The 7,886-nt window shown below is 37.0% G+C and overlaps 1 pseudogene; it reads right to left on the reverse strand.

The window, feature by feature from the left end:
- Positions 1-4,026: 4,026 nt before the first annotated feature.
- On the reverse strand, positions 4,027-5,307 carry LOC149418209 (large ribosomal subunit protein uL3 pseudogene; annotated as a pseudogene).
- Positions 5,308-7,886: the final 2,579 nt, after the last annotated feature.

Here is a 7,886-nt window from a genome sequence, read left to right on the forward strand (position 1 = left end):
TCTAATCCGTATATTATGATAATTGTATTACATTTATTTAATTAATTTATTTATTTTGATAATATGTAATAATTTACAGAAAAAAAAATTAAAACTATCTCCCTCTGATAAAATATCCGTTCGCTAGAGCGCACTACGCGATCTTGTGTGGGATTCTATTTCTGTACATTGTACATTATTTTTAAAAATATATTATATTGAAGTGAAACTTCTTTAGGCGCGTAATGGATTTTCGATGGACGGAGTAAAACCGAGTCAGGATCGACACGAAAATGCGGGTACCCCCACCACCGCTCACCGTTCACTGTCCCTCTCTCACCATATGCGCTTGTTGAGGTGGGGGAGCCGCTCACGAACGTTCTCTCTCTTCTCTTCTTTCCTCTCTCTCAGACACCAGCGAACTGCGCCACGCCAAGCATCAGCTGCTTGGTTAGTATACTGCGTCGTGAGTGTAATACGAGTGAAATACGTAATTGATTGTGGTTCATACGGTTTAACAAAAGAAGTTTCACTTCTGTCTTGCGTAGGCTTGACACACCCACTTTTTTTTTGTATAATTCACATTTAGTATAATTTATTGCTATCGGTATTCAAAATATTTTTCAGTTAATTATAAATATAAATAATCACATAGATATGCTCTCGGTGGAAGCTTTAGTGAAAATAGTAATAAACAGAAAAGAAAAGCAATCGCACGATGTTAGCCGATTTGCCTGCCCTGTGCTCAGAAATTCTCGTTTATTACAATATAACTAACTAACTAACTAACCATCACGCCGTTTCCCCGCAGGGGTAGGCAGAGAGGACGGACCGCCAAACAACTCGGTCTTGGCACACACTCCTTGCCTCATTCACATTCATACATCGTCTCATACATACTCTTCTATTGTTCTGACTCTTGACATGGCCCGAATCAAGTATCTGATTCACTTGGTCGTGCCATGTCTTCCTCGGGCGTCCCCGACTTCTGCTACCATTCACATTTGCATCGTATATTTTCCTTACACTCCTTTCTTCGCTCGTTATGCAAGCAAATCATTAAAAAGAGATATTTATAAGACATACTGATATTCAATCAAGGTACTGAAATTTAAGAACATGTTTTGAGGCATTTTTGACAGATCTCGTGAAAAAGGGCAAACTTTACGATATTCTCATTAATAAATCGAGTTGCCGAGTAAAGACATAATAGATTTTTTTAGGTAGTTTTACAAGTATATCATCATACATATTTTTCTGTTATTATAATACCAATATTTGATTCTTGCAATGTCGGTCCAGGCCACTGGACATATATCAAACCTGGCTCGGTCGGGCTTGTCGCATGGAGTGGTGGGGAGGTTAGAGCAACCCCACACATTTCATTAAAACGTATGTTATGTAAATTGTACTTGTATCTACATACTAATCTAAAAATGTAATTAAAATAATGTCGAAATTAATACATTTTATTTTCCTTCATTGTTATTGCATGAAAATTTTATTTGCGTGCACGTGTCATTATTTCCTCGAATCTAAATGACAAAATCATTACTTTTTATTAAATGCCTTTATCATTAATAAATCAATTAATTCTAAACCAAGTGATATTGAAGACTTTGGACTCATCCCATTAGTGACAACATGATATTTTAACTGAAAATAGTCATAGTGTTACTTGGGTAAATCATGTGTATCAATCATCAAAGTACAAACATATAAAATAATGATTTTTGCTGCCAGTTACATTAACGCTTTTAAAGAGAAAACATAGTTTTCAATATTGCTTTTGTATTATTTTACAGCGTGATGGATTCTCCTCAATCAATTATTACAAATGACCCCAATATGTTCATTATATTCAAACCACTTTACATATTATACTATGTGTCCGGAATAAGTGCATTCTCTATCGATGGTAAAAAAATCATACCTATTGGTAAACTCCGTAAGGTTTTGTGTATCCTGGCTTGCGTTTGTGTTATTTTCGGGGATCCATATTCAAATGAAAACATGTTTTCAAGTGTTTACACGAAAGATCGATTGAAGAATACTCTAGATTCCCTGAACAATCTCGCGGTTCGTTCGTGCATATTTATAGCGTGGGTTATGGCATCGTTTGTGACAGGCGAAAACTCTGTAAAATTTATTTCAAATTTTTGTGAAGTAGAATACCATTTAATCGTCATCCGAAAGTGCAAACATTTTGATCAATTGTATTTAAAAATATTGTTATTTCACGTCGTCACGATTCTGATGATATTACTCTGTTCAACGCTGTGTATCGTGGTAATGGACTATTCACTTCTTGATCTTTGGCCATTGTTACCCATTTTTATCAATAATTTGGTGATACAGAAGTTTGCTACGGAGATTTACATCATAATATTGTACGTAGACAAAATTACGGTCGAGATCAAAGGATTGATAAAAACATGTACCGAGAAATCAAAGGAAGCTGTTGAAATAATCCAATCAAATAAAATATCCAATGAAACCAATACACTGATGCGGCTCTACAACGAATTATCTGAAAATAGTCGCCTTTCTAATAACATACTAGATTTACCGGTAATATCCAATATTTTATTATTTTTTGTATTTCTTTGGCATTCACTTTGTAACAATTTCTAGACATTTTTTTTTTTCTCTCATTCCAATATTTTAATTAAACTGCTTTTAACTTGTTTACAATTTTTTTATTAAAACACAAATAACTTAGTTTACATCACTTTATTTCGATACAAAATCTCAACATGTTTCATGAACCAAGTTCACATCATCAGGAGCACAAGTATACTGATGATGTGAACTTGGTTCACGAAACATGTTGAGATTTTGTATCGAAATAAAGTGATGTAAACTAAGTTATTTGTGTTTTAATAAAAAATAAATAATGCCATCACAAAGTGAAAAGCAGTTATAAGAAGTTTTCTTCGAAAAATGTTTACAAATAATTGTTTTATATGGTGTGATTTTACATTATCATTTCACTGATTTTATTATGTGTAATGTTCTTTAATTACAAGTACCATTTATAATTCTTGGAATATGGATCGTGTGATTCTCAATGAGTTACTCTTGGGTAATCGGTGATCACAAGTTACTTTATTACAATAAGTTTTACAATAATATCGTTGGAGGGACAATGTCCCGTACTCTAGGGTCTCGGAGTGATTCTCATCGCCGCTGGACGCCTAGTGTCGCCGATGGTCACCGTCGGTTCCGTCCGGAAAGGTTCGGAAACGATCGGTTGTGCGCGCGCCGCTAGTCCCAAGTTGCCAGCCGACAAGTGGCAAATAATAAATAAGGCCAGTACCTACTTTGAAGAAAGTACATTTTGCTTTACTTTTCAGATGATAATGTATTTAACAGCCACATTTGTAATGTTCACAATGTACGTGAGTTTTCATATAAATCCAGTTACATGGGAATATACCGCTGTTGAAGTAAGTACTAAACAATAAATTATCAAACTCTTCCACAAGTTGTCTTATAATAATACCACAAAATAAAATAAAACAATTTATATTGAAAAATATATGAAACACTTTGCTTTAATCATATTTATATGCGAGATGTATCAAAAGGGCTCAGAAAATAACTAGATGGAGGCGTTAGCGCGTATAAACATCTCGTCGAAACGTGTTCTACTATTGCCTATCACGCACTTACTAGGGAGTGTTTATCAGGGCCGGCCCTATGCAGGCGCCATTAGAATAGACCGAGGTGCCAAAACCTAACACCTAACAGTCCTAACACATCGCCTTTGAGATTATTTTTCGTTGGTTTTTGTTTATTTTTCACTGCTTTCATTAACTTTGTACTAATGGATATAATCTTTTCTTTTGTTTTGTTTGCTTATATAATCTTATAATATGTATTTTCTTTCTTCATTGAATAATGTACGATGACTGTCAAAAAAACGTGTAGGTAAATTGTTACATTGTCTATTGTAGTGTTGTATTGTCTATTGTAATATTGTATTGTCTATGCCTATGTCTATGCAATGTCTATGGTATTGTCCGATCTATGTATGAGTTTCCGCATAAAATGTACTAAAATTAAGCGGAGGCAGTGGTGGTGGTAGCGGCAGCAGCCGTGGCGGCAGATTCCTCCTTCAGCCTGTCCTTCTTGAAAGTTCCCATGAAGGAGTTCTTGTCCAGTGGGGTCTGGAAACGTCCGTGACCGAACTTGGATGATGTGTCGATGAACTTCAGGTTGATCTTTTCCAAGGCAGCCTTCTTGGTGTGTACCCTCAAAGACTTTCTGAGAGTGATAACCCTCTTATTGGGTCCCATGCAGCATCCCTTGATCATGATGAAGTCGTTGTTGACTTCTCCATAATGGGGGAATCCTCCCATGGGGGTGATAGACTTCTCGGACAGATCATACTCAGTGGAGGCGTTGTTCTTGATAACCTTTTCATCCTTGGTGTGAATTCCTGCTCCGATACGGTAGATCTTCTTATTCATCTCGGTACGGTGATGGTATCCTTTCTGACCAGCTCTGGCAACAGTGAAGGACACCCTGGAAGGATGCCACGCTCCAATACAAGCCACCTTCCTCAGACCCTTGTGGGTCTTCCTGGGCAGCTTCTTTGTGTGCCAACGGGATGTCACACCTTTGTAACCCTTTCCTTTGGTGATGCCAATGCAGTCAATCATCTCATCGGCAGCAAAGACATTGTTGATGTTGATGGGCTTCTCGAAGTGTTCCTTGGCCCACTTGACCTTATCCTCGATGGATCCACCGTTGAGCTGGATCTCCATGACGTGCGCCTTCTTTTGACGTTGCTTCAACAGCTTCATCTGGGTATGGGCGATCACGCGGACGACAGTGCAGTAACGGACAATTTTCTTGAAGTCCTTTTCGATGGACTTGCGTCCGAGGTCATCCTGCCATTTCTTGCAAGACTTGGTAAAAGCCTTCTTCTTTGACTTGTACCAGTTCTTGTAGAAGTGTCTGCGGCAGTCCTCAGACATATGCTCAGCCCACACGGTGCAAAGGGACCTGAGGCCATGGGGGGTCTCAATGTACCCTGTTACTCCCACCACCACCATGGGAGGGGTCTCCAGAATGGTGACCGCCTCGACAATCTCCTTCTTGTTGATCTTGGATCCAGGTCTGTCAGCTTCTCTGACCACATGGGTCATGCCAGCTTTGTAGCCAATGAAGGCGGTAAGATGCACGGGTTTGGAAGGGTCATCCTTGGGGAATGCCTTCACCTTACCACGATGACGACGGGACCGCTTCTTGGGGTAGAATCCCATCGAACCATGCCGAGGCGCCGAAAACTTACGATGAGACATGTTGGCGGAAGCGGAGAAATGACCCTTAATCAGCACCTTTCCCTCGGCTCCCCGTAATTGCAAATATAACCCCGCCAAATAATAGGCGAGAGATTGCAGCACTGACGGAATATAAGGCGCTGCAAAAAAGTGCAATACCTTTGCACGATGATGTCGTCTCTCTCTGCAAGTCGCTTGAAGTCCCGAAAATCTTTCTCGGTGGAAGGAGAAGAGCTCCTCCGATTAGCTCTCACTCCAGAATATATGTGGAAACTTGAGTGGCAATCGGCCGACATGAGAAATGCCCATCCTACCGAGAGACAGTCTGGATTCTGACTGCGTCGTAAACTCTGGTCCACCATCAATAGGATTAAGTTCTCTCACAGCCACTGTACCCACATGATGCACAGGTGGGGCCATAAAGAGTCGGTAATGGGTGAATGCGGTGCGGTGCAGACTACCGAACATGTGGTCAAAGAATGCCCGCTGCATTCATTCCCCGGTGGGATTGATGATGTCCACGGAGCGACGCCTGAGGCCCTAGACTGGCTCAGAGATCTAGATTTCCCCCTCTTACCCCCCACTATACGAAAGATGAACTGAATTCTAAATAAATAATTTATTATTTGCCACAGAAGAAATATTATTAAAATTTCTGTGAAATGCTACTGAATACTGGAAGATTATATGTTATTTCTATCATGCGTTTGTAAAATATTGATTTTACTTTCAGTAATAAGCAGTTACATAGACAAGACTTAACAATGTAACTTATCAAAAACTAGTCCGTTACTTTATTTTCGATTCGACCCATGTTTCTTTAATTATAATATAATGTAGAAATTTAAATTTATATTCTATATTATTAAGAAAGACACACATTTACGGGTTACGAATAACCTGACCAATGAAATGAAATGCAAATACTATGTCAAACTTCGACCAACTTCGTGAACGGCTTTATTAATATTTACTTAATTATCTGAATTTATAGATTTTCTTAGCAACGATTGGAATGGCAAATAACTTTTTGATTTCGATTATTCCATCTATTATTGGAGAACTGCTACAGAGAGCTACGGAAAAGCTCAAAATCACTTTATGTAAAGGATGCCTTAAAATCGGAATGAACGCAGGTAAACATTAGTGTTATAACATTATGTATATTTGCAATAAAAAATATATAGTCCTGAATTGCTTTCCGTCATTGGTTTAAATCGGGGGTGGGGAACCAGCGGTCTGCGAAGTTTTTTTGTGCTGACCACAAAAAAATATTTTTATTTTTACTTTTTGGAATAACGTAATGAGTATACTTTTAATGTACTAAATGTTATATATAATTATTGGAGATAATAGCTATTCTCAAAAAGAAATTTGAAACAAAAAATCTTAAACATTATCTTCAATAATTAATTTATGTGATTTTTTTCAGTTCAGCGATCAAAAGATTTGTTGACAAGAAATATTATTTGCGTTTTTTAAAAATATTTTTTCTTTTTCCTTCTAGGCAATCCAGAATATAAGCAATTTTTAAAATTCAGACAGCTCACTCAAGACAAGCCAATGAGAATGACGGTGGGCAATATGTTTGACCTGAACCATACATTTATATTTTCGTTTGTTGCAGCCCTCACTTCATATACAATAATATTAACTCAGATGAGAACTTCATAAATTATGTAATAATTAATTGAGAAATGGAAACAATTAAATACCCACATTGATTTAACCCCTGGAGTGCCGACCTCCTGCGACTTTATACGTACGATCTTAGTGTGCCGGGGTGAAATGCAAATCGCCCGCTGAGCGCCGACTGACATTATTTTCGTAATAACTTATCTGTTTTTTGCCAAATTATGTCTTTGTAAATTTTACCATCTTACCAGATAATTTTATTGAACATTTATAAATATATTTTGATGACTTTTGTGTTTTTCACAGGACATTTTAATGTTTTTCTCGAATGGCGTGAAAAATGAATATAATAAATAAATACGAAATTATTATTGGTTTTTATTATATTTATATTTAACATGAATAATATGAGACTTTACTGTAAATAAATCCAGTATTATTGCATAGAACATGGAAAATATTTCAAATTATTCACTTTCACAAAATTAATTAATTTATAAATTTGTACTTGACGAAACTAGAGTCTAGAATAATATTATGGAATTATAAATTAATATTCACATATAAAATCAATGGCGTAGAACTTAAAAGATGTACATAGTGAAGTAAGCGATTTTGGGAATAGTATTGGATTCCGGAAAATATTCTCCACTCACACGTCAATTATATCTGTGTTAGGGCCTACGATCTTGTAAGATTCATCATAAGAGTGAATAAGCCTTTCAGATCACCAATTTTAATTACATCTGTGCCAGGGCTTACAAACTTGTAGGATTCATCATAAGAGAAGCCTTTCAGATCACCAATTTCAATTACATCTGTGCCAGGACTTACAAACTTGTAGGATTCATCATAAGAGAAACCTTTCAGATCACCAAATATAATTCTATCTGTGTCAGGGCCTACAAACTTGTAGGATTCATCATAAGAGTGACAAAGCTTTTCAGACCACCAAATTTAATTATATCTGTGACAGGGCTT

This window comes from Hesperophylax consimilis, chromosome 14 (genome assembly GCF_061612785.1).
Source record: "Hesperophylax consimilis isolate HC1 chromosome 14, BYU_Hcon_1.0, whole genome shotgun sequence".
In the NCBI taxonomy this organism is placed as follows: domain Eukaryota; kingdom Metazoa; phylum Arthropoda; class Insecta; order Trichoptera; family Limnephilidae; genus Hesperophylax; species Hesperophylax consimilis.